Source organism: Salvelinus namaycush, chromosome 4 (assembly GCF_016432855.1).
Source record: "Salvelinus namaycush isolate Seneca chromosome 4, SaNama_1.0, whole genome shotgun sequence".
Taxonomy (NCBI): domain Eukaryota; kingdom Metazoa; phylum Chordata; class Actinopteri; order Salmoniformes; family Salmonidae; genus Salvelinus; species Salvelinus namaycush.
The window spans coordinates 19421860-19449854 of record NC_052310.1 but is presented as its reverse complement, the minus strand read 5'-3'; the positions used below and the strand labels follow the sequence as shown (position 1 = coordinate 19449854).

Below are 27995 nucleotides of genomic sequence, written 5' to 3'. Positions count from 1 at the left end.
ATTATTCTGGTTTCTTCAGGATCATGCAGGAAGACTGCACCCCAACCCAGAACCCTGGCAGAATCTTCGACTTAATAGGGCCCTCAAGTCTATTAAGCAGCTTTCACCTCCTTCTCCTCTCCCTCTTTCCCTTCTTCCACAAGGTAGTAGCTCATGACGCCGGCAAGCTGGTCGACATACACACCAAAGGTGGAGCACTGTGGGATGTCCCAGATGTCCTTGTTCCTCGCTTTGAACCACACCTGGTAGCAAGAGCCGGACCAACCCAAGCGCCAGAATTCCTCATTCTTCCCCAGGCCACTGGGCGTCCCAGCATTGACCCTCCTCGCCTCCCTGCTCCTTCATATGTGGTGCCGATGACCACCCATCACCTCCCAGTAGCCCCTAAAGCCCCAAATACCCTCTAAGAGAGGAAGATAGGTACGATGATAGATAAGACAACAGTGCTGTTCGTGATAAGGGTAATATAAAAAATAACATTATGCAAACGTGTATTCATGTGCTATAATATGTGCATTATACTGCAGCACGAGCATTGTGAGAAAACCCATGTGCTTTAGGAAGAAATAGTTACCTGAGGGGAGTATTCATATCTTTTTGGACTGTCCAGGACGGTTCACATGGTATCATCTCCTCTACGAGACACCTTGGCCCCGTCCTCAGAAATCCACAGCATCCTATTGGCTGTCTTGTCATCCAGAGACAGGTTGATCCAGTCTAGATGAAAGAAAAATTGGGCAAATACATTCATATTATAGATTATTATAGAAGCGCGGCATGTTGGCTCTGGAACATTGGGTGTCATAGACGGGTGCTTTCTCTGTGACTAGAGGGAGAGAGAAGAGAAAGTGTCAAACAGGAATAAGAGGAATTTGGCATCAATGTGTAACACATTTACTCATTATACTAATCAAAATTAATATCTGTTCTACACTGATAAATGCTGGGTTGGGGGTCACTTAGTTGGATTGTTTTCTTAACTGCTGGGTTATTGATGCTGGGTGCTGGGTTATTGAGATATGACCCAGCGGGTCAGATTATAAAACTGGAGGTGTAGCTTAGTAGGGGCGTGGCTTTCAGATCGTTCGTTTTGACCACCCGTGAGTGTAAATGTAATTCCGGTTAATCTGTTCTGTTGTTAGCACATGTTATGGTTGAACACTGACACTATTGAAACTTTAATTTGGCTTACACAAGTGTATGAGTTTCTCAAGAGCCTATGCATAGCTCAATGTTGGGATAGGTAAATAATAATGTCATAGATGTATATATTATAATGTGCAAAAATATTCAAGGAAAATTGAACTTTGCGGAGTACAAACTTAACATGATGAACAGGAATGACATTTACTCTTGTGGGTGGGCAAAAATAATTCTCAAAGCCACACAACTGGTTGATGCTTACTTAAAAACCCTCTTAGGCCTCACTCCCCCCTATCTGAGATATCTACTGCAGCCCTCATCCTCCACATACAACACCCGTTCTGCCAGTCACATTCTGTTAAAGGTCCCCAAGGCACACACATCCCTGAGTCGCTCCTCTTTTCAGTTCGCTGCAGTTAGCGACTGGAACGAGCTGCAACAAACACTCAAACTGGACAGTTTTATCTCAATCTCTCCATTCAAAGACTCAATCATGGACACTCTTACTGACAGTTGTGGCTGCTTTGCGTGATGTATTGTTGTCTCTACCTTCCTGCCCTTTGTGCTGTTGTCTGTGCCCAATAATGTTTGTACCATGTTTTGTGCTGCTACCATGTTGTGTTGCTACCATGCTGTGTTGTCTTAGGTCTCTCTTTATGTAGTGTTGTCTCTCTTGTCGTGATGTGTGTTTTGTCCTATATTTACATGTTATTTATTTTTAAATATAATTTTTTTAAATCCCAGCCCCCGTCCCCGCAGGAGGTCTTTTTCCTTGTGATAGGCCGTCATTGTAAATAAGAATTTGTTCTTAACTGACTTGCCTAGTTAAATAAAATAAATAAAAATGTGTTTTGTGTGGGGAAGTGCTTAGTAATAAGTCTCTCAAAATGAACAAATTAATAAAAAGACATGTCCTGATCAAACATCCAGGCACAACATGTCGGTAAACCCAGGGAGTTCTTTCAGAACAGGGCAGAATGCTTCAGGAAACAGTGCTTCGAAAGTGGGAAAGTAAGTCAACTAACAAGGCATTGTTGTCCTTTTATAACAGGTGATGATAAGCAGAAATAAGGGAGTACTATCTCTTATAGTAGTAGATGTGAGTTTCTCTTTCAAACAATCCCCTGGCCTTGTAACGTTACACAGCTAACAGCTAACGTTAGCCAAAGCAAGCTAACTAGCTACTGAGAGTGCAACCCTAGGAAACAGTACAGATGAAGATGAATAATGCAGGCTTACTGTACATTTTACTGTAGAAATGATTGTTGAAAACAAGTCTAGGTTGGAACTGTTGCTGTTACAAGTAATCATTTTTATTCTGAACTGGAATAAACTGATTGATGCAAGATGCTTTTTGAAGCAAACACTCACACAGTTCTGGGTTGCTCATCTGCAGCAGGAAGCGGTCTCCTCCATGACTGAGAAAACAGTAGATGTTCTGATCCAGTTTGGCACCACATACCTATGCAAGTCAGGGTTCTCAAGTACAGAAACAGTGTCAATGCTGAGCATCACCTCAGTGTTGCACTGTTAAAAACTGAGCCCAGAATAGACATGCTTGTTGGAAACTTCAACCAGCCACACACCTCTCATTAGGACTGTGTGTATGTGTCTGTTTTCTGGTCTACATCTGTGTGATGTGATCAATCCGTTTATTCCAATTCAGAATAAAAAATGGTATTTTAACAGCAACAGTTCCAACCCAGACTTTCTATCAACAATAATTTATACAGTAATTTTTTATCTGTACTGTTACTTAGGGTTGCACGATCAAAAAGCCTATGTGTGTGTGTGTGTTCAGTTATACATTCTGTGTGATGTATAAATCAATAAATTTGTTCCAGTTCAGAATGAAATTATTTCTTGTATTTTAACAGCAACAGTTCCAACCTAGACAGGTATGTCAGAGTGTTTTTAATGGGGAAAAATAAACATGAAAAGATATTTATGGGTATTTAATTATTTGTGTTTGTCTATATTGCTTTTTTTTTAGGCATAAGGGCAATGAAATGCATTGATATTTACGAATAGTTGCATATTTTCCTACGCTTGGGTCCCAGGAAAACACAGAATTTCTCATTTGGGTCCCAAGCTGAAAAGGTTTAAGAACCCCTGATATAGAGCCTTCCTGCGGGCTAAATTGAAATGTAACGCTTTGGTCATGGATCTGATCACAGATCTGTGGTCATTTTGGAGAAGTTCTTAGAATCAATGTTGTTAAAGAGGTATCAGCTAACGTTAGCTTGCTATAGCTAGCTATCCTCTTCCTCTGTTTCTGAATTAATTTGTGGCTGTTATTTTCTAGCTGGTAAAATGAGTGAGCTAGGTTTTGTTTGTGTACTGCCATATGTTGATAACATAGCCAAGTCTGTCACTGGTATGGAATATTAAATATCAGATAAAACCCGGGAGAGAGTGTCACGACTCCCACCGAAGGTGGCTCCCCTGCCTGTTCGGGCGGCGCTCGGTGGTCGTCGTCGCCGGTCTACTAGCCGCCACCGATCCCTTTTTCCTTTTCTGTTTGTTTGGTCTTATTGGTTGCACTTGTCTCTTATTGTGTTTCTTGATTTATGTCTAGTTAGCCTGTTAGGCCCACCTATGTTTGTGTGGGATTGTTTTCTGTTAGTCAGGGTGTGCATGTTTGTGTTCCTGTCTGTTTGTGCCCTGTGTTGGGTCGGACATTTTTTCGGTCTATTTTTCGCCTATGGTTTTGGGCGTTCGTTTGGGAATCCAAATAAAGACGGTTTTCCCCAGTATCCTCAGCTCTCTGCAATTGACTCTGCACCCACCACTCCAGGCGTTTGTGACAGAGAGGGAGGAGAGAATTCACTTTCTGTTTCATTTGCTGCTGGCTTGATCATGTTCACTCAAATACTTTTTTCCACATGTACACTGAACAAAAATATAAACCCAACATGCAACAATTTCAACGATTTTACTGAGTTACAGTTCAAATCAGTACATTTAAAGTAAATTCATTAGGGCCTACTCTATGGATTTCACATGACTGGGAATACAGATATGCATCTTTTGGTCACAGATACCTTAAGAAAAAGGTAGGGATGTGGATCAGAAAACAAGTCTGTATCTGGTGTGACCACCATTTGCTTCATGCAGCGCGACACATCTCCTTCACATAGAGTTGATCAGGCTGTTGATTATGGCCATTGGAATGTTGTCCCACTCCTCTTTAATGTCTGCAAAGTTGCTGGATATTGGCGGGAACTGTAGCATGCTGTCGTACGGCTCGTCGATCCCGAGCATCCCAAACATACTCAATGGCTGACGTCTGGTGAGTATGCAGGCCATGGAAGAACTCGGACATTTTCAGCTTCCAGGAATTGTGTACAGATTCTTGCAACATAGGGCCATGCATTATCATGCTGAAACATGAGGTGATGGCAGTGGATGAATGGCATGACAATGAGCCTCAGTATCTTGTCTCTGTGTCTCTGTGCATTCAAATTGCCATCGATAAAATGCAATTATGTTCGTTGTCCGTAGCTTATGCCTGCCCATACCATAACCCCACCGCCACCATGGGGCACTCTGTTCACAACGTGACAAAAGCAAACCACTCACCCACATGACGCCATATACGCTGTCTGCCATCTGCCCGGCACAGTTGAAACTGAGATTCATCCGTGAAGAGCACACTTCTCCAGCGTGCCAGTGGCCTCAAAGATGAGCATTCGCCGAACTGCCGTCAGGTCAAGACCCTGGTGATAACGACGAGCATGCAGAGACGGTTTCTGACAGCTTGTGCCAAAATTCTTCGATTGTGCAAACGCACAGTTTCATCAGCTGTCTGGATGCCTGGTCTCAGACGATCCTGCAGGTGAAGAAGCCGGATGTGGAGGTGATGGGATGGCGTGGTTACACGTTGTCTGCGGCTGTGAGGACGGTTGGACATACTGCCAAAATCTCTAAAACAACATTGGAGGCTGCTTATGGTAGAGAAATTAACATTAAATTCTTTGGCAACCGCTCTGGTGGACATTCCGGCAATCAGCATGCCAATTGCAAGGTCCACCTTGTTCTGTAATGAGCAAGCTGTTTAATCAGCTTCTTGATATGCCATGGCTTGGGGGTAGAAGAAGCTGTTTAGAAGCCTCTTGGACCTAGACATGGCGCTCCGGTACCGTACAACAGTGTTGTAGCAGAGAGAACAGTCTATGACCAGGGTGGCTGGAGTCTTTGACAATTTTTAGGCTCTTCCTCTGACACCGCCTGGTATAGAGGTCCTGGATGGCAGGTAGCTTTGCCCCAGTGATGTACTGGGCCATACGCACTACTCTCTGTAGTGCCTTGCGGTTGGAGGCCGAGCAGTTGCCATACCAGGCAGTGATGCAACCAGTCAGGATGCTCTCCATAGTGCAGCTGTAGAACCTTTTGAGGATCTGAGGACCCATGCCAGATCTTTTCAGTCTCCTGAGGGGGAATAGGTTTTGTCGTGCCCTCTTCAAATCAGTCTCTATTTGTGTCCTTGGTCATAGCCTAACATATGGAATGTTCTTATAAAAGTTTCCTAGCCGTGAAGTGTCCATATTTTTTTCCCTTACCTTCATCTTTACAGTTAGGAAAACAACTAAATCTGGCAAGACTGCAAAGAAACAAGCAAGTAAAGGACACAATACAGAAATTAAGCCATGCTCTAAAAAATGCTGCGTTAAAAACAACCTAAATATAGGACAGAACACATGCTGGGTTATCTTGACCCAGTTGGTTTGTTAGGATTACCCAAACATGGGTAAATTTAAGCATTAGTTGTTGTTTTTATAACCATCAGTTTGGTTGACCCAGCATCTGGATCTTTTTTTAATGAAATCCATTGGTTAATTTCAGGTGTGGGTCATTAGGGTTTTTCTATTGTCACGCCCTGTGATTTGGGTGGGCATTCTATGTTTTCTGTCTCTTTGTTTTTGGCCGAGTGTGGTTCCCAATCAGAGGCAGCTGTCTATCGTCGTCTCTGATTGGGGATCATACTTAGGCAGCCCTTTTTCCCACCATTAGGTTGTGGGATCTTGTTTTCTGTTTTGTGTTTCTGCCTGCCAGAACTGTGCACGTTCGTTTTCACGTTTGTTACTTTGTTTTAGTGTTTTTTGAAATAAAAGTATCATGAACACTTACCACGCTGCGCCTTGGTCCACTCTTCATACCACCAACGAGAGCCATTACATCTATTTTATTTTTTTAAACCTTTATTTAACCAGGTAGGCTAGTTGAGAACAAGTTCTCATTTACAACTGCGACCTGGCCAAGATAAAGCACAGCAGTTCGACACGTACAACAACACAGAGTTACACATTGAAAGAGACAAAAAGTCATCACTGTATTTGCATTTCATGACGATTGAGCTCAGTCAGAACTTGTGGCTAGCATGAGTCCATTTCATGATGGCGAGTGGGAATAACAAGTCAGTGGCTTGAACGACATCGCTGCAGGGTGTGGGTCGCGGAGTGATCTTCAAGATAACTGCAGAAAAAAAGATCCGATAAAACGACACGGGCATCTCCCTCTACCTATCGCGCAGCTGCCAAACTGAGCAGAGCCCGCTGCTAAGCAGAGAGCGCACTGAACCGAGTTCGCAGTTGCACTTGGCCAAATCAATTAATTAAATAATTATACATATTAATGAAATAATTATACATTTACGTCACGACCCACCATTAACAGGTCCGACCCATACATTAAGAAACGCTGCTCTATAGAAAACTCCCCCGGCACCATCCACACAGAGTGCGCAGACAGCCAGCGGCTCCCAAAACACATCTCATGCGGCAAGCTCCCGAAATGAACTATCCCATTGAGCAAAATCCACCCCTTTTAAGAATACCTGGCTACTTTCTCCAAAATGCCAGCAGATCCACAATCGAATACATGGCCAAAGCGTGTGTGTTACTTTAGCTTCAATCAGTGTTATTTAGATGGAAGACGTGAGCCTAATGTGGTAGCTCTATAGCTAGCTAACGTTAGCATAACAGGTGAAGCCCTGTTAATGCTTTGTCTCTGCTGGTGCTGCTGTTTGTTTGTGATACTTTATAAGCCACGTTGTTGGTATGGACAGCAGTGTTTTGCTGAAGCCCTCCTTTCATTGTTGATAGCCGTGGAAGTTCTCGAGGATGAAATGTGCCCCGCAGATTGCCCAATTTTCCCCACCTCTTTCTCACAAATGTATCTCACTTTTTAGGAAGTGTTTAATTTGCGTGACCATATAGGCATACTCACATTTGCATAACAAGTGTTGCTACACCCTGCTATCACACAAAGCTTGGCCATCTTGATGAATACAAATGCAATTGCTAGCTAGCTCCATACTACTAACCAACAAGATTTGTTTCGTTTTTTGAGTATATGAAGGGTGAGCATGTATTTATATTTCCTCGCTGACTATGGGGCGTTGTGGGATTGTTTTCCGAAGTTAGAGCTGATTTGGAGAAAACCTCAAACCCAACTTTTAGAACAATATTACAGTAATATAAAAATGTATTTCAGAGTTTGTAATTTGGGAAGGTTTTCTTGGGGTGCTCTAATTGACTATTATATGCATTTCTGGCATTGAGAAATAGATGCTACGTGCCGTTAAGGGGGTAGACTTTTACACCCTCGGAGAAGAAGAGGTGGGGGCATTTGGGGGTGTCTGGATCGAAATAAAGTTGAGTGGATGAGGTTAGCTAGGACATTTGAAACTCCTGTAACCTTAATCGTGTAAAGCAACTCAATAAAAAAAAACTAGGACATGTGTAACGGATGTGAAATGGCTAGCTAGTTAGCGGGTACGCGCTAATGTTGCACCTTGCTCTGCAAGGGCCGTGGCCTTTGTGGAGCGATGGGTAACGATGCTTCGTGGGCGACCGTTGTTGATGTGTGCAGAAGGTCCCTGGTTCGCGCCCGGGTCGGGGCGAGGGGACGGACGTAAAGTTATACTGTTACATTGATGCTGTTGACCCGGATCACTGGTTGCTGCGGAAAAGGAGGAGGTTGAAAGGGGGGTGAGTGTAACGGATGTGAAATGGCTAGCTAGTTAGCGGGTACGCGCTACTAGCGTTTCAATCAGTTACGTCACTTGCTCTGATACCTAGAAGTAATGTTGCACCTTGCTCTGCAAGGGCCGTGGCCTTTGTGGAGCGATGGGTAACGACGCTTCGTGGGTGACCGTTGTTGATGTGTGCAGAGGGTCCCTGGTTCGCGCCCGTGTCGGGGCGAGGGGACGGACGTAAAGTTATACTGTTACACATGGACACATTGTAATGTGAGATTCAGTGGCTGGGGCATCACACTGATGTGTCAACACTACTGGTGGATGGGGGGAAAGAGATATACAGAAAATCTAACGTTGCCAACCAAGGTGTGAGGTGACGCCACATGAAGAAGTTCATTGATGAACTTGAGGAACTTGACCTACGTTGAGGACTTGTTTGTAAGACACCTTTCCATGGATGGTCTGAGCATAGGTAACCACTTTAACTTAACAGTACTTGATACTAAGTCTTATAACCAGATACAGTTATGAGACTTCTGGGACCTTTTCAGTTCAAGCCGTTTTTGTGTTTCTGTAACCACACCAGAGCAAGACTTTGCACTTCCATTAAAATCTTTGGGAAATAGATTGGAATTTCAGAGAGGGGTGAACTGGAGTAAGACCCAGTAAGACCCGCTCAGACAGAGCTGAAAGGAGAGGTTGAGGAGAAGGTGATTGATGATGGAGATGGTTAGCATAAAAGAGATACTATAGAACTGGAACAGAATATTAGTATGTTTCGGGAACGTGATGTGTCTGACAGCAGCTTAATCAACAACGCCATCAACATAATCAACTTTGTGGATGTTTGAAGATGGAAAAGATGTTTGGAGCAATATGATACAGTGGGACAGAACATTGTGTCTGGAACAGGACTCAACTGAAAACGTTAGAAAATAAAGCGTTCTGAAAATGCTGTCCTCAACATTTCTAAATAGGCATCAGTCTTTAAATGTGTTTTCATGAAACATACACTATGGACGTTAATTAAAAATGTGTTCTTCAATAAACCTGTATGGTTCATATACACTGAGTGTACAAAACATTAAGAACATCTGCTCTTTCCATGACATAGACTGACCAGGTGAATCCAGGTGAAAGCTAGGTGTCACGCCCTGACCTTAGTTCCTTTGTTATGTCTCTATTTTGGTTTGGTCAGGGCGTGAGTTGGGGTGGGCATTCTATGTTTTTGTTTTATGTTTTATATTTCTATGTGTTTGGCCGAGTGTGGTTCTCAATCAGAGGCAGCTGTCTATCGTTGTCTCTGATTGAGAACCATACTTAGGTAGCCTCATCCCACCTGTGTTTTGTGGGTAGTTGTTTCCTGTTTTGTGTTTGCACCTTTCAGAACTGTTTCGGTCATTCTCTTTGTTATTTTTGTTATTTCAGTGTTCATTAAATAAATATGGACACGTACGACGCTGCACCTTGGTCCTCTCCTTCCAACAGCCGTTACACTAGGATCCCTTATTAATGTCACTTGTCAAAAGTTTGGACACACCTACTCATTCAAGTGTTTTTCTTTTTTTTTTACCATTTTCTACATTGTAGAATAACAGTGAAGACATCAAAACTATGAAATAACACGTATGGAATCATGTAGTAACCAAGAAAGTGTTTTGATTTGAGATTCTTCAAAGTAGCCACCCTTTGCCTTGATGACAGCTTTGAACACTCTTGGCACTCTCTCAACCATCTTCATGAGTAATGCTTTTCCAACAGTCTTGAAGGAGTTCCAACAAATGCTGAGCACTTGTTGGCTGCTTTTCCTTTACTCTGCGGTCCACCTCATCCCAAACCATCTCAATTGGGTTGAGGTCGGGTGATTGTGGAGGCCAGGTCATCTGATGCAGCACTCCATTACTCTCCTTATTGGTCAAATAACCCTTACACAGCCTGGAGGTGTGTTTTCGGTCGTTGTCCTGTTGAAAAACAAATGATAGTCTGACTAAGCGCAAACCAGATGGGATGGCTACTCTGCGTCTCACAAAGACACTGTGGTTGGTACCAAAAATCTCAAATTTAGACTCATCAGACCAAAGGACATATTTCCACCAGTCTAATGTCCATTGCTTGTGATTTTTGGCCCTAGCAAGTCTCTTCTTATTGGTGTCCTTTAGTAGTGGTTTCTTTGCAGCAATTCCACAATGAAGGCCTGATTCACGCAGTCTCCTCTGAACAGTTGATGTTCAGATGTGTCTGTTACTTGAACTCTGAAGCATTTATTTGGGCTGCAATTTCTGAGGCTGGTAACTCTAATGAACTTATCCTCTGCAGCAGAGATAACTCTGTCTTTCTTTCCTGTGGCAGTCCTCATGAGAGCCAGTTTCATCATAGCGCTTGATGGTTTTTGCGACTGCATTTGAAGAAACAGTAAAAGTTCTTGAAAGGTTCCGTTTTGACTGACCTTTATTTCTTAAAGTAATATGGACTCGGTATTTCACAAAATAGGGCTATCTTCTGTATACCACCCCTACCTTGTCATAACACAACTGATTGGCTCAAACGCATTAAGAAGGAAAGAAATTCCACAAATTATCTTTTTAACAAGGCACAGCTGTTATTTGAAATGCATTCCAGGTGACTACCTCACGAAGCTGGTTGAGAGAATGCCAAGAGTGTGCAAAGCTGTCATCAAGGCAAAGGGTGGCTACTTTGAATAATGATTTGTTTAACACTTTTCTTGGTTATTACATGATTCCATATGTGTTATTTCATAGTTTTGGTGTCTTTACTATTATTCCACAGTGTAGAAAATAGTAAAAATAAAGAGTAGGTGTGTCCAAACGTTTGGCTGGTACTTTATGCAACTGGAAAATTGGTATTGAAGCATAAGGTGGATGGGAATGTGCAGGACGTAAACAGTTTAACCATTTTTTGAGATTGTACAATCTTGTGTGTCACACCCTGATCTGTTTCACCTGTCTTTGTGCTTGTCTCCACCCCCCTCCAGGTGTCGCCCATCTTCCCCATTATCCCCTGTGTATTTATACCTGTGTTCTCTGTCTGTTGCCAGTTCATTTTGTTTTGTGAAACCTACTGCCGTTTGTTCCCCTGCTCCTGTCTGTTCTTGCTCCTGTTTTCTAGTCTTTCCCGGTTTTGACCGTTCTGCCTACCCTGAGCCTGCCTGCCGTTCTATACCTTGTCCCACCTCACTGGATTATTGACCCCTGCCTGCCCTGACCCTGAGCCTGCCTGCCGTTCTATACCTTGTCCCACCTCACTGGATTATTGACCCCTGCCTGCCCTGACCCTGAGACTACCTGCCGTTCTATACCTTGTCCCACCTCACTGGATTATTGACCCCTGCCTGCCCTGACCCTGAGACTGCCTGCCGTTCTGGAACTTTTGCACCCTCTCTGGATTACTGACCTCAGCCTGCCTTTGACCTGTCATTTGCCTACCCCTCTACTAGAAATAAACGTTTGTTTCTTCGACACTGTCTGCATCTGGGTCATACCTGAAACCTGATAACGTGACTAGTTAGACTGGAAACTACGAAGAATAAGACCATAATGTATTAGGTTTGGTTAACCTCTACAGGATTGGTCGTCTCCCCCCCCCCGCAGGACGGTTGAGCTAACGTAGGCTAATGTAATTAGCATGAATTTGTAAGTAACAACAACATTTCCCAGGACATAGACGTATCTGAATGGGCAGAAAGCTTAAATTCTTGTTAATCTAACTGCACTGTGCAATTTACAGTAGCTATTACAGTGAAATAATACCATGATAGTGTTTGAGGAGAGTGCACAGTTATGAACTTGAAAATGTATCAATTAACCAACAATAATACATTGTGACCTTTCTCTTGCATTTCAAAGATGACGGAAAAATACTATTTTAAAAAATATATGTTTTTTTCTTTGTATTATCTTTTACCATATCTAATGTGTTATATTCTCCGACATTCATTTCACATTTCCACAAACTTCAAAGTGTTTCCTTTCAAATGGTATCAAGCATATGCATATATTTGCTTCAGTTCCTAAGCTACAGGCAGTTAGATTTGTCATTTTAGGTGAAAATTGGAAGAAAGTATCTGATCCTTAAGAGGTTTTAAGAATCACTGATGTGGAGTGTACCTACATTTTCATTGCAGTGATTTGGATACCAATGCATTTAAAATGCAACACAACAATACTTTTAGTGTCTTTTCAAAACATTTTTGTTTCTCACACAGTACTTACCTTACATTTACCATAACATTGAGTTTGAGTTTGAGTTTGAGTTTATTTTTACAGGGACAGTGCACATTAATCAACGTTTCAGTAAAAGTGCCGGTTTTAGCCAGCCGGCTAATTTTCAACCGCAGTCCCTGGGCAGGTTATTAAAAACAATTACAATATAGACAATAGCAACATAGAACAAGACATAGCATACAGACATAGCAACATAGGACAAGCAAGACGTAGCATACAGAGAGAGCAACATAGAACAAAAAGCAGCAAGACAAAATTCATAAAAGCAACAAAGTGTTTCCACACCTCACAAGTTACAGACAACAGACATGGAAAGCGGCAACACACAGCTAGGGACCATGTTCACAAATCTGATTGACCTTTAGCCATGTCTTCAAGCATTTTGTGAAAGTGTGATATGTGGTGCAGTTATGTGTGTCTGATGGCAGTGTATTCCAGACATGGGAAGCTCTCACAGAAAAAGCGGATTTACTAAAGGTGCTTTTCCTTAGGGGAACTACACAGTCACCTCTCATGGCAGACCTTGTGGATCTGCTGCCATATGTTTGGGTTTTCTGTTTAACAAAAATACTGAGTGGAGGGGGAGCCAAGCCATTTAGGATCTTGAATACAAGACATGCATCGGTGTATTGCACAAGATTTTCCCAACTCAGGAGCTCATGCTTTCTGAGGATGTGACAGTGATGATGGCTATTGGGCTTCCTATGAAGCACTTTGAGAGCCTGTTTATAGACAGACTGAATAGGTCTTACTGTTGTACAGCAAGCTTGGGCCCAACTAGTCAAGCAGTATGTTAAGTGGGGGAGTATCATAGATTTGAAGTACAGTTTTGCTACCTCTGTAGTCAAACAATTTCGTATAAATCGGAAATTAGCTAGGTTGAATTTGGTTATTTGAATTACCTTTTTCACATGCTTTTTAAAAGAGAGGTTGGAATCAAGTATGATGTCAAGGTACTTAAAATCAGATACCACCTGGAGCTTCTCCCCTGACACATAGACATCTGGCTCAGTAGCATCTGTTGCCCTCTTTGTGAAGAACATGCAAACAGTTTTTTTCACATTGAGATGCAAACACGAGTCACTGAGCCACTTTGTAACCTGGACCATTACAGTAGTGAGTTCTTGTGCAGCTTGTTGTTTGCTCTTTGCATGCACATATATCACTGTATCATCTGCATACATTTGAACTTCAGACCCAGTACAGACAGAAGGCAGATCATTAATGTACAGGCTGAACAGGAGGGGCCCCAGTATTGACCCTTGGGGCACGCCCACATCATAGCTAAGAGTGGGCGACAGCTCATTGCTTACTCTGACACACTGAGTTCTGCCTTCAAGGTATGATTTCATCCATCTCAAGGCATCGGGGGAAAAGTTGAACTTGGACAATTTTGTGATGAGAATCTCATGGTTAACAGTATCAAAAGCCTTCCTTAGGTCCAGAAACACAGCCCCAACAACGCCCCCTTTGTCCATCTTGGACTTCACATTTTCCAGAAGAAAGCAGTTGGCCGTTTCTGTGGAGTGTTTCGCTCTGAAGCCAAACTGCATGGAATGTAATGTGAAGGGGCTGTTGTTGAGGTGGGCAATCAGTTGTTCTGCTACACACTTTTCAACAACCTTTGACACCACAGGTAGTATACTAATGGGCCTGTAGTTACTCACGTCAGCAGGGTCGCCTGATTTAAAGATGGCCGTTATTATGGCCGACTTCCATACCCTTGGAAACACCCCGAGACCAATAGATGTGTTGGTGACCTTAGTAATGGGGCCAATGAGTGACTCTTTGTAGTTTTTAAGAAAGGTAGAGTCCATCCCAAACACATCTTTGGCTTTAGAGTTCTTTAGTGAGCTAATCATCTTGTCCACCTTTGACTCAGAAACCTCCCTTATGATGAAGACAGGTTGAGCATCATTTACTAGCACTGAGCCCAAGAAACCAGTGGAGGGGTTCTGTGTCAGTACCCTGACAGAGTCAATAAAGTAGGAATTGAAGGCTATTGCTATTTCGACTGCATCCTGTGTTAGATTGTTATTCACCATGATTTCTAGTCTTTTTGCAGTGTTACTATGGTCTTTCCCTGTTAACTTTTTTAGATTCTCCCAGATCAGTTTAGAATTTCCCTTTGCTTCACCAATTATGTTAATAAAAAAGTTTGCCTTGGCCTGTCTGATTTCTTTCATCACCTTATTTCTCAACATGGTAAACCTACGTCTGTCATGCTCTAATTTGGATCTTAGGGCTATTTTTAGATAATAATCTCGTTCTTTCATCAATTTCCAGATTTCTCCATTTAGCCAAGGAAGAGTGCTCTTTTGGCCAGGTTTGGATTTGATTTTCTTTAGGAAACCATTTAATGTAGTCTGGATTGTGGATAGAAAAACTTGACTATCAGCTTCCACGTCTGCATAGGACAAGAGATCATTCCAGTTAATTCCCTTAATTGCGTTTTCAAAATAGCTTAATTCACTCTTAGGTATTCTTAGTTGATCAGGCTTTCTAACAGTAGAGAGGTTAAACCTGCTCTTAGACAGCTTTCTGGCTATAAGTGTCAGATTATGATCAGATAGCCCAGTAACCATATTGAATGATTTAGTCACTCTCTCTGGTTTATTACTGAACACCAAATCAATCTGTGTTTTAGAGCAACAAGTCACCCTGGTTGGCCCTTTAACTAGCTGTGTAAGGTCAAAGGTATTAGTGATCCGTTTGAGGGTTTTCCTACAACACTTGTCTTCATAATTAATGTTAAAATCTCCCATTAAGATGACCTCTTTCCCAAAATCACATTCCCTAAGCATGTTATTAAACTGATCAAAAAACACACTTTTGGTGGAAGGTGGCCTATTGTGTGGTAACAATAGATACCTGATACTTATGGTCACTAGTGAAAGTCTACACACCCCTTGCACAGTCTTCACATTTTGCTCCCAAATCCCCTCAAAATTACATTTACCAAATTTACTGAGCTTGAGCAATTTTGACAAAAAGGATATACACTGACTTTACAAAACAGTATGAACACCTGCTCTTTCTTTTTGTTGTTGTTGTAATTACACTTTTTATTGTTTCCCTTCACAATATAACAATGCAATTGAATTCCATTTAACACTAAGCAATAACTTGACAGACATGACTATAAATACAATAAAGAAGATAGAAAAGGAAACCAACTTTAAATTGTTCACCCACAACCCCCTCCCCATCTCCATAACAGCTATTACAACAAAATGATTTTTAAAAAAAATGTAATTAAAAGACCCTACCCCTACCAGTCATCTATCTATGTACAGTATGTCTGTAGTCGACCAGGCCATTACATATCGTTTTCTCTTTCTATCTCGGAGAGAAAATGTCCCCAGATGTCAGAAAAGTTATTGAGTTTGCCATGAATTTTATAAATCAATCTTTCATATGAAGCCGTTTCTGCTAAGGCTATGTACCATTCCTTATACGAGGGAGGGTTCTTCTCCCTCCGGTGTCTCAATATGACTATTTTGGCTGTGGTTAGAGCAACCTTTAGCCAGTTTAAACACGAGCTTCTCAGTCTATCAATATCCTGATATTCAGGATTTCCAAGTATTGTGGTACCCGGAATATCCCCAATATTTTCCATTTCCTTCTGCCAAAAGGTATGCAAGCTGGTACAGTTGCAGAACATATGGATCCTATCACCTGCAACTGACTGACATCTCCAACGTAGGTTGGATTCTATCAAACCTATTCCGTTCAACCTCAGAGGAGTCCAATAAATCCTATTGAACACTTTATAGACTGACCAGGTGAACTTGACACAACTGCGGGAATCAATGGACTCAACATGGGCCAACACGAGGGGGGTTATGTTGCCCTAAAAGTTGGTAGAATCTTGCTCAAAATTATTCACATCCGTAATGGCTACATTACAACGTGTAAGACATCTTGTTTTTTTAATGTATTAATTTTGAAAATATCATTTTGAAAATATCATTTTGAAAATATCATTTTCTTTGTAGAGTATGTTTGAAATTCCAAAGAATTTATTAGGTAATTATGTCACCCAGTAAAAAAAAAATACCGGATTAATAGGGACAGTTAAACGAAGTATAGCAAGATTTTACATTTAATTCACACTGTAAACTTAATGGCTGTGTTTACAGGCTATTAAATGTCAGATCAGTCAAACGGTGATGGTGTCAGCCACCACTCAATCTCTTTTACCTCTCTCACTGCATAGCAACATCTATTCTTAAATTACATTTAAACATAGGTGGTCTTCCGTCTATTTGGCTATATTGGTTTCATGATGTAAAGTTCAAATTCTGACAAGATGTTGGTTCTAATTCTGTCCTCTCCCATTTTTAAAATGACGAATGTGGGAAAACTATTTAAAAATACTATACATTAGTTACATAAAATCCTCGAACACTTTAGGAAAATCTTGTCCTGTACATCCCTTCAGACACATACCAATCTAGTCAGTTTGTCCAGATTTTAGAGCTAGTATTCAAAGAAAAATGAAGCAGAAACCCTGCCACCTGTTTTGGTAAACACTCTCGGATTGATTAACAGAGCTATGGATGCGAAGACCGACCATCCAGAGATAAACATTATATGTTGTTTTGAGGCTATACAGAATTTGTTTACAAGAACATTGTTTGCTATCAATGAAGTAAACAAAACAAGCTTATATTTGGGGTTCTGATGGGTTACGACAGTTGTTCTAAGCTCATGCATAAGTTATATTCTTCAAGAATCAATGGCTAAGTGCCATTCTTTTAAAAGTCCTGAAATGGGCCAAATCCAAATGTAAACTCTGTGCACATATCTCACATTTTAGTGCAAATCTCAGATTAAAACCAATGCATTTAGGCAACGTGTTAACGCATGTGTATTAAATGTGGATCTGGCTGTGCAATGAAAGTTTGTGTTAGTGTGTGGACCTTTGGGGTGTTAGTTGATTGTGACCCCACCACCTCTCTGCCTGTTGAACAAAGGGTATCAAGTTCCTCCCTCTGTCTCACTTTTCTTCTCTCTCTCTCATTCTCTCTATCCCTTCCTCTCAGTGCATTTCAGCCCTGTCTGCAACTATATCTCTCGGTGGGCACACCGGGCCGGCGTGCTCGTCGCTTTCACAGATTTACGCGAGAGCTGAGCAGCAGGGGACTTGTCTCCACGGTGACACTAGCTGTCAAGCCAGTCGCATTCTGCTAGCTGAGGAGTCACAGCTGAAGAGGCGGTGACGAGCAGTAATGAAGACATTCCTTCAGACCCGCTTTTAAACCACTAGATGTCAGTGAATAGGAGACAGGGGAAAGTGTCAGATAGTGTAACTCTAGAATGGCACACTATCCAGTATGGTCAGGCTCTGTTGACCATTATAGCGTATATAGCTTCTGAGAGCCTTATTGGTACATTTAGAAAGGCCTGGGGAGGGGGATTAAATTATGAGTAGGAAATACTGGATTGGCTAAATTTTCCATGTCGATGGGCCAACAAAAAGTGGGGGAAAGAGAAAGTCATTAAGAATTCTATATTGTTAAATCTTTATGGTCTTACAAACAAAATGTTTATTTTTAATCAGGGGGAGGAGTGGTGAGGGGGTCATCCGGCCACTTGTTAGGGTATACTTATTCACTGGCTATTAATAGCTCTGATATGAAACATAGGAACTAAATGAATGAATATAGTACGTACATGTATGTGTCATGGTTGGGGTCAGTTCGAATTGAAGGCCGTCAATTCAGGAAGTAAACTGAAATTCCAAATGTAGTAATTGAAAAAAGGCATACCGTATATTGCCAATGACTTCTTAATAAACTGAAAAGTAGAAGCTATTTATTTCATCACTTTTTCCTTTTACCCCCAATTGTTTTAAACCTTTAACCCCAACTCTGATATGTAAATGTAGGTCAAGAAAAAGTATCCTATTACATTGACATAAATATGGTACATTAAAATACTACACTTAATTTTTTTAACCTTTATTTAACTAGGCAAGTCAATTAAGAACACATTCTTATTTACAATGACGGCCTAGGAACAGTGGGTTAACTGCCTTGTTCAGGGGCAGAACGACAGATTTTTACCTTGTCAGCTCAGGGATTCGATCTTGCAACCTTTTGGTTACTAGTCCAACGCGCTAACCACTAGGCTACCTGCCTCCCCACTACACTTTATATAATGTGATATAATATAATGACAAATAAATCTAACTAGAAATGGAAGAAGGAAAGAAAACAAAGAGCATAACCCAGAGGTGCTTTATTTGGCCTATGGGTCAGGCCCTTTGCACACATAGCACCGAATGTGGATCTAACGTTAATCTGACGATCGTTCAGCACGCTGTGTTTTAGGGACCACCCACAGTAGACCTCAAACTGCCATTTTCATTTGATTTTACATGTTAAATTGGTGCACATTCGGTTAGCAGATTACGTTCAGAGGTGCTAAGTACTCTCGGCCAGCAAACGCTATTGGTGTGTCTGAGCCCTTAATGGTAGTGTGAGAGGTGATGATTGGGGCAGCGGTGACATACACGAGGTGCAAGACAAAGTGATAGAAAAGCAGCAGATGTTGCTACGCTCACAGCATAGTTTCCCTCTAACATGACAAGTATTCCACAAGTTTAATACGTCGACCGATCTCCTGGTCAAATAAACCCCTTTCACCACTCTCTCCACCTTCTCACCCTCTCTTGTCTCCCCCACCTTATCACTCTTGCCTCTCACTTCGTCTCCTTGGAATCCTCATTGGTTTCAAGTGACAGCCTCTCCCTTTCTCTCTCTCTCCCCTTCTCCCTACCTTCCTCCCTGGTGGGTGGGTGACTTAAGTGCCAGGAGAGCTTTGAATAAATAAATAAAAAGAGAGAGAGAGAGAGAGAGAGAGAGAGAGAGAGAGAAATAAATAAAAGGAATAAGCACAGCAAGCCGTCAGACTTCCAGCCGAGACGAGAAGGCACTGGGATAGCCACTGGGATAGTCATGCCTGAAGCCGCTGATGCAGGTATGCACCTGAAGGATCATTAATTTGAATCAGTATGTGGAAAGTATTTCTGTTAGAGGATGCATATCTAAGATGTGAGGGTGTAAAGCGCTAAATTGTAAAATGTGAAAGGATTTTTACATAGTTGTTAGATATTTAGTTAATTGTTCATTTGTTTTGCAAAAGTGGCGTAACTGTAGACATATTGTTGCAGTGTTGAACATGCATTCTGATATATATTTACGTCAATGTCCATAGACTTATTTTATTGTTAGTAAAGACTACTTCATAGAGAACTCTGTCTAAATATGGAGAAAGGAGTGGGATGTATCTCGAAATTCCTCGCAGAAATGGTTTATTTGAAAGTCATAATTGTTGTCTTCTCACGAATTTAGTAAATTGAGTTGTCAATTTACTAAGCAGTTTCTAAAGTGATTGTTTTGAGCAAATGCATAGCTAATATGAATACGTACTGCACGGAATATGAATGAAGATACATTCAACGCCAGAGCAATTTCCAAACAGTGTACACCGATGTCATTTATAATACTGTTAGTAAGCTACAGTACATTTCTTAAACCAGACTGCATGGAATTTGGTTCCAGCTAGCAACAACCTGATGTGAAAATGTACTGCATATCTTAGGTTGGAGAGGACAAAATAATGGAGCTTAGTACATACGGTATGTCATGTCAGAAGATGGAGAGAGGAACAGATGCCAGGTGCAAGAGAAGTGGTTTGATGGACTAGTTTGCGGAGAAAAATTACTACACATACAGGGGGTCTAATCTCGTTGCCCTCTCAGTTTCGTCACTGCAACACAACATGAACTTGATCCAGACAATTACTACTGGTGTATGACACTATAGGGTGACCAAACGCATGTGTTCAGAATCAGATGAGCTAATCAGGTGATGCAGTCATAAGCGATGTATAGCTTACACATGCCCTAAGGAAACTGATGATGTGTGCAAGTTTAAAAGTGCAAGCTCTTGCACATGTGACATAAAGGATCGTACGTGATGGCTTTGCTATGGAAAACTCAGCAGTCGTTAAGTTTGATCAAATAAATTGTACAGTATCAGGGGGAAGTTTTGTAAAAAATAATTTAAATAATTATGAATAGTACAGTTCTGTGTAAGGCGCATTCTGTGATTTCCTACAGATATATGTTCCCTCAAAAGGTAAAAAAAAACATACAAAATGTTGACTATAAGCTCTAATATATTGATACCATGACAAACCCGGAAATTGTATTTGTATGAGACTTAGAAATGTAACAAATTGAGCTGACATCACAACCAATGGATTGGAACACTATCTACTCTATAATTTACTATCTGATATGTGGGCACAAAACTTATGTCAATTCAGGCTACTAGTTACGTGTCCAGAAGTACGTTTATTGTAATCGCTCCTCAGTTTTTTCCAAATATTACAGCTCATACAAAAGCATATACCTCACCGATATTCACACATTTTCTGCACCTGTCCTGAAAAACAAAAAAAAACTTTTCTTTCAAGGTTTACTTTCATTTGTTTTTGTTCCACATTTACTAGCTGGTTTCGCTCCAGACCTTTGATTTATACACAAATGCATGCTAGGGAAGGCACGCATTGGGAATAATGCCTGTCTTGGAAGATTTCATTTCCTGGTTACTTGGCAGGACTGTCGGGAAAGTTGAGAAATATACTGTTGTTTATGATAATGTCATTTAGCTGATGACAACATATCGAAAATAAGCTTGGTAGCATCATGGCGTTTGAATCCCAACTTTTCCTACCTATCGAAGTTAGACTGACACTTAGTAACCCAATAACGTTTGGGTATGTCATGACTTCAAACTTGTCATAAAACTTCACGCACTATATTTAGTGATGGCGGATTTCAATATATGGTTGGCTTCCTCTCCTCTGAGGAGCGATCCGTCCTCCTTTTTAACATCCACTTTGACTAAGTGTTACCGTAAATCACAACGCTGGCGGTAACCTGAGAGAGGGACTAGAAAACCAGAGTGTGAGAGGGAGATGAGTTTTAAAGACACCACGTTGATATCAAGACAGGACGATTGGCCTTGTCTTTCTGCCGTCGCTGCTCTACCACCTTTTTCCTCTGACAGAAAATCTCTGTATTTCTTTGACACGTATCGCTGTCTGTTTTACACTGTGTTAGTCTTCAATGACAGTCTATGAAGTCTTGAAATGTGACACACACTAAGCACTACTAAGTATAGAAGCTCCCACAGCTCCTTATCTTTGTGGAGGCCTATTGCCACATTTCCAAGATTTCCAGACCCCTGTCCTACCTACTGTCTGTCACCTATGAAACAGTGACCACTGTAACCCCCATAAACTTTCACCTCCTTCCATCTACTCTCGTTCTCCCAGAGCCATCCTTTTTCACCCTGAATTTACTGGTGGTTGGGCCTTAAGATAGATATGATATCCCCTTGCCATGTCTGAACCCCCGCCACCATCTTAGACCTTTCTTGGCCCCGTCCTCACTCAACCGCTAACCTTTGACGGCTCAGCTCAAATAACCACCACCCTCCCTGATTGACGGGTTCCTGTACATTAGGCTCACCAGAAAAAAAAAACTCTAAATATAATATCATTTTGAAGGACAGATACAAACAGTTTATTTCAGTATGAGAATACTCTGAAAATGTGAAAATACATTACAGTTTAGTAACAAACTTCTGCCGTAAAGAATTTAAAAAAAAACAGGAAATACCAATTTGTACCAAGTATTTACGTAGTTTATAATCATTCATAAACAATTGACATACATTGGGGCAGCTTTTCTGCCTGTCATTTTAGCTACTCAGGATACAGAATGATCTACTCTGTGTATATTTTACCCGTTTGTCCTTCAAACTACTTATCAATGCCTCGGGGGTTCTTGCATTTCTGTGTCGTTCCATTATTAGGTAACCACAAGACTATTTCTTTCTTTTTATCACTGATCTCTCTCTTCCCCCTTCTCCCAGTTAAAAATATCCCCACTTCACCTCTAACCTTTTTCCTCATCTACATTACTCCATCCACATTAATATGATATCACGACGGCATATAAGGTTTTATCGTTTCCAACTTGCAATATAATTTGCTATAAATCATGATCTAATCCTCCTTCTGTCTCTACAGATGTAGGATCTTGTCATGTATTTGAGGTTTAAAAAGGCTTCTGAAGTTAGTGATTTCCATTTAGAAATGTCAGAAATATCCATTATGAAAATGTGTCAACCCCTACAAAACTGTCCATTAATTACAATCAATATAATAATTAATTTTTCCTGTTGCTGCAGGATTATTTTCCTGCTGTAGCAAACTAGCTCAAATTAAGATCTTTCATCTGTACTTTTTCAAAAAATATAGTCCAACCCTTCCTATTTGAACTAGTTTCCCATCCCACCCTTTCCCGACTCCTCTCTCAAAAACTTGACAGGTCTGCTTTCAACGTAAGTGGAGAGAGATAGGGAGAGAGCAAAGGGTGGCAGGTAGCCTAGTGTTTAAGAGCATAGGGCCAGTAACCCGAAAGGTTGCTGGGTTGAATCCCTGAGCCAACTATGTGATAAATCTGTTGACATTCCCTTCTGCAAGGCACTTAACCCTCTGGATAATCGCTACTGCTAAAATATCAAATTAAATGTAGCAAAACATTATGGTGGCAAAATGAACTCTTCATCATCCTCTCTCATGTTTCCTGTACATCTTTATTTTGTTTTCCTCAACATGGCTTGTGCAATGCACTTCCTGAAACCAGAAAAGGAAAAGGTTGGCACTCAAAAAACATCGTTATTCCACCTCTTGCCACTATTACATTTTCGGGCCATATTGCATTGAATTGAATTGATTGCTTTTGAAGGCATTCTCCCAATATCATGTCACTCTTTCAAGACATACAGTGCCTTCAAAAAGTATTGACACCGCTTGACTTTTTGTTGTGTTACAGCCTGGATTTAAAATTGATTACAATTTTGATTTTTTTTCGCTGGCCTACACACAATATCCCATAATGTCATAATTATTAAAAAAGGAAATGCTCAAATGTCTCGGGAAATGGCAAACCTAAATAAGTTCAGGAGAAAAACTTTGCATAATAAGTTGCTTGGACTCACTCTGTGTGCAATACGTGTTTAACATGATTTTGAATGACTACCTAGTCTCTGTGCCCTACAAATACAATTATCTGTAAGGTCCCTCAGTCGAGCAGTGAATTTCAAACACAGATTCAACCACAAAGACCAGGGAGGTTTTCCAATGCCTCGCAAATAAGGGCACCTATTGGTAGATGGGTAAAAAAAAAAAAGCAGACATTGAATATCTCTTTGAGGATGGTGCAGTTATTAATTACACTTTGGATGATGTATCAACGCACACAGTCATTACAAAGATGCAGTCATCGTTCCTAATTCAGTTGCTGGAAAGGAAGGAAACTGCTCAGTTACAGAGTTTAACGGCTGTGATAACAGAAAAATTAAGACGGATCAACAACATTGTAGTTATTCCACAATACTAACCTAATTGACAGAGTGAAAAGAAGGAATCCTGTACAGACTAACAAATATTCCAAAACATACATCCTGTTTGAAACAAGACACTAAAGTAATACTGCAAAAAATGTGTCAAAGCAATGAACATTTTGTTCTGAATACAAAGTATTTTGTTTGGGGCAAATCCAATAGAACACATTACTGAGTACCACTCTCCATTTTTTCAAGCATAGTGGTGGCTGCATCGTGTTATGGGTATGCTTGTAATCGTTAAGGATTGGGGAGTTTTTCAGCATAAAAAATAAAGAGCTTGGAGCTAAGCAGAGGCAAAATCCTAGAGGGAACCCTGGTTCGGTCTGCTTTGCACCAGACACTGGGAGATGAATTCACCTTTCAGAAGGACAATAACCTAAAACACAAGGGCAAAGCTACACTGGAGTTACTAACCAGTGAATGTTCCTGAGTGGCTGAGCTAGAATTTTGACATAAATATACTTGAAAAACTATGGCAAGACCTGGAAATGGTTGTCTAGCAATGATCAACAACCAATTTGACAGAGCTTGATGAATTTTGAAAAGGAATAAAGGGGAAATGTTGCACAATCCAGTTGTGGAAAGCACTTAAATAGACTTACCCAGAAAGACACACTCTTGTAATCACTGCCAAAGGTGCTTCTACAAAGTATTGACTCATGGGTGTGAATACTTATGTAAATTAGATATTTATTTTCCAAAATTTCCAAAAATCTGTTTTCACTTTTTCATTATGGGGTACTGTGTGTCGATGGTTGAGAAAAAAATATTTAATCAATTTTGAATTCAGGCTGTAACGCAACAAAATGTGGAATAAGTCAAGGGACTCCCCATTGTAGGTTTATACTTTACCTCCTTATCTGTCTTGTTTCTGTCAAGGCTCTCTTCATGGCAACTTACAGTGAGCTCCAAAAGTATTGGGACAGTGGCACATTTTTTTGTTGTTAGGGCAACAGACCAGGAGAGATGTCTGCCTCCCCATGTAGGATTAATAAATCTTATCATCAGGACTGTCGTTTGAAATCACATTGATTTACCACAAGGCTTAACCGTCCTCCAGATGCAGCCATAAAAGACGCCATCTAAGTGTCTGTGTATGGCCATGTTGCACCAGATCACATGCTCTTAGCTAAAGATAGCAAGACTGTAACTAAATATACAGTATCTGTTTCTATGTACATATTTAAAATAATTGTATGATATGGGCTGACTATTACATCAGTCCCGGCCTAAAGTTCCTATTGGCTCAAGGCCAAGGTGGGCAAGGTCAAGGGGGCTGATTAGTGGGTGGAAGGTCCCTTGAGAGGTCAGAGGCGTGACCTGTAAACAGACACTTCACACCTCCAAGGCAGAGAGTGCCCCTCCTCATGCAGCAGACTGGCCATACATGTAATCAACTCTAGCTGAGGGGGAGAGGGGTTTTAACAGCTGCCCCTCCAAATTAAAAGAACTTGGACTCAAAGGACCATTCAGTCACTGTCCCAATACTTTTGGAGAATTGCATTGCATTGATTGCTTTTGAAGGCAGTGTTCCCAATGTGATGTCACTCTTTCAAGACATACAGTGCCTTCAAAAAGTATTGACACCGCTTGACATTTCGTTGTGTTGCAGCCCTGATTTAAAATTGATTAAAATGTAGATTTTGTTTCGCTGGCCTACACACAGTGTGTCAATGACCTCCCTATCATCACTACACAGCATTTCTCGAATGAAAAGTAAAGAAATGAGTTTTATTAATAAATCCTATAATCAGGACTGTCATTTAAAATCACACTGATTTACCACAAGGCTTAACCGTTCCTCCAGATGCAGCCATAAAAGAAGCCTTATACGTGTCTGTGTATGGCCATGCTGCACCAGTCCTACAGTAGATCACATGCTCTGAGCTAAAGATAGCAAGACTGTAACCTAATATACTGTATCTGTTTGTATGTAGGCCGTCATTGTAAATAAGAATTTGTTTTTAACTGACTTGCCTAGTTAAATAAAGGTACAAATAAATAAAAGTACATATTTTAAATCATTTTATGGTATGAGCTGGCTGACCCCTATTAAATCAGACCAGTGGTGTGTCTACGATCCGATCGATGTTCCTTAGACGAGGTACCTTGTAGTCCTAAGGCTTGGTCTTGATCATGTGGCCGTCTTGCTTTGGCTTGAGTGCTCCTGGTCTGCAGGAGGAGGTTTGTGCAAGGCCTTTAGCCAGCTGCATTCCAGTGCTCCTAGGGTTACGGAGCACTGCCTCCTGCGATTTTGGCTGTGATGAGACGGGTGGGACCAGTTGGCCACCTCGAGGAGCAGTTGGCCATTGCAGCTTAGCCGTCCCATTCGTGCTGTGTTTTTGGGGGCTGTGACATGGTGACTGGTCATGGTCTCCTTGACTTAGATCTTGTGAAGGACGTGGAGGTGGCGTCCCTCACAGATGTTGCAGAGTTTCTTGAGGATGCACTTCTCTGCTGAGTGCTATCGGTCACATCTGGTGCAGCGCTCCTCCTCGTCTAGGTCATTGGAGTAAGTTGAGTAGGGCTGGAGCTAGTCCTTAAACTTATATCGAAGTGGCGAGGCTGGCTTTCCCCAGGGTGGACTCTGGTTGGTTCCGTGAGAACGTTAGTGCCCCATATCTTCTGTGGGCATACGCTCACACCTCTCTCTGGTCGCTTGTGCCCTGCCCTGACACTCTGCCTCGATCTGGAGCCAATTCGCTAGGTCTGTGAGATCAGGACACTCACCATCGAGCGGGCAAGGATGGAGAATCTGCGGAGACCCTTTGGATCATCCAGGCGGACGTCAGCGGCATCCATCGTGTGGGCGATCTGCTCAAGTGCCAGGTTGTGTGGGAGGCCCCACTGCTGCCCAAGGGCATCCATCGCTGCTGTATAGGAAGCTGGATTATTATTTTTTATTATTTTTGTTGGACTTATAAAGATATACAAATTACGAATGTAACAGGTACATCCTTTTATCCCCCTATACTTATTGAAACACCTCCCTTCCTTAACAAAAAAAGCAGCGTATAAATACAAAATTAAATACATGTAAATAATAATAAATATATAAATTTATATGCACATATGTACATATACACATACAGTTGAAGTCGGAAGTTTACATACACCTTAGCCAAATACATTTCAACTCAGTTTTTCACAATTCCTGACATTTAATCGGAGTAAATATTCCCTGTCTTAGGTCAGTAAAGATCACCACTTTATTTTAAGAATGTGAAATGTCAGAATAATAGTAGAGAAAATGATTTATTTCAGCTTTTATTTCTTTCATCACATTCCCGGTGGGTCAGAAGTTTACAAACACTCAATTAGTATTTGGTAGCATTGCCTTTAAATTGTTTAACTTGTGTCAAACGTTTTGTGTAGCCTTCCACAAGCTTCCCACAATAAGTTTGGTGAATTTTGGCCCATTCCTCCTGACAGAGCTGGTGTAACTGAATCAGGTTTGTAGGCCTCCTTGCTCGCACATGCTTTTTCAGTTCTGCCCACAAATTTTCTATAGGATTGAGGTCAGGGCTTTGTGATGGCCACTCCAATACCTTCACTTTGTTGTCCTTAAGCCATTTTGCCACAACTTTGGAAGTATGCTTGGGGGTCATTGTCCATTTGGAAGAACCATTTGCGACCAAGCTTTAACTTCCTGATTGATGTCTTGAGATGTTGCTTCAATATATCCACATAATTTTACTCCCTCATGATGCCATCTATTTTGTGAAGTGCACCAGTCCCTCCTGCAGCAAAGCACCCCAACAACATGATGCTGCCACCCCCGTGCTTCACGGTTGGGATGGTGTTCTTTGGCTTGCAAGCCTCCCCCTTTTCCTACAAACATAACGATGGTCATTATGGCCAAACAGTTCTATTTTTGTTTCATCAGACCAGAGGACATTTCTGTAAAAAGTACGATCTTTGTCCCCATGTGCAGTTGCAAACCGTAGTCTGGCTTTTTTATGGTGGTTTTGGAGCAGTGGCTTCTTCCTTGCTGACTGGCCTTTCAGGTTATGTCGATATAGGACTTGTTTTACTGTGGATATAGATACTTTTGTACCTGTTTCCTCCAGCATCTTCACAAGGTCCTTTGCTGTTGTTCTGGGATTATTTGCACTTTTCGCACCAAAGTACGTT

The 27995-nt window shown here is 41.3% G+C and overlaps 1 pseudogene; it reads right to left on the bottom strand.

The window, feature by feature from the left end:
- Window position 1: 1 nt before the first annotated feature.
- Window positions 2-26729, bottom strand: LOC120045767 (annotated as a pseudogene).
- Between the last annotated feature and the right edge of the window lie 1266 nt (window positions 26730-27995).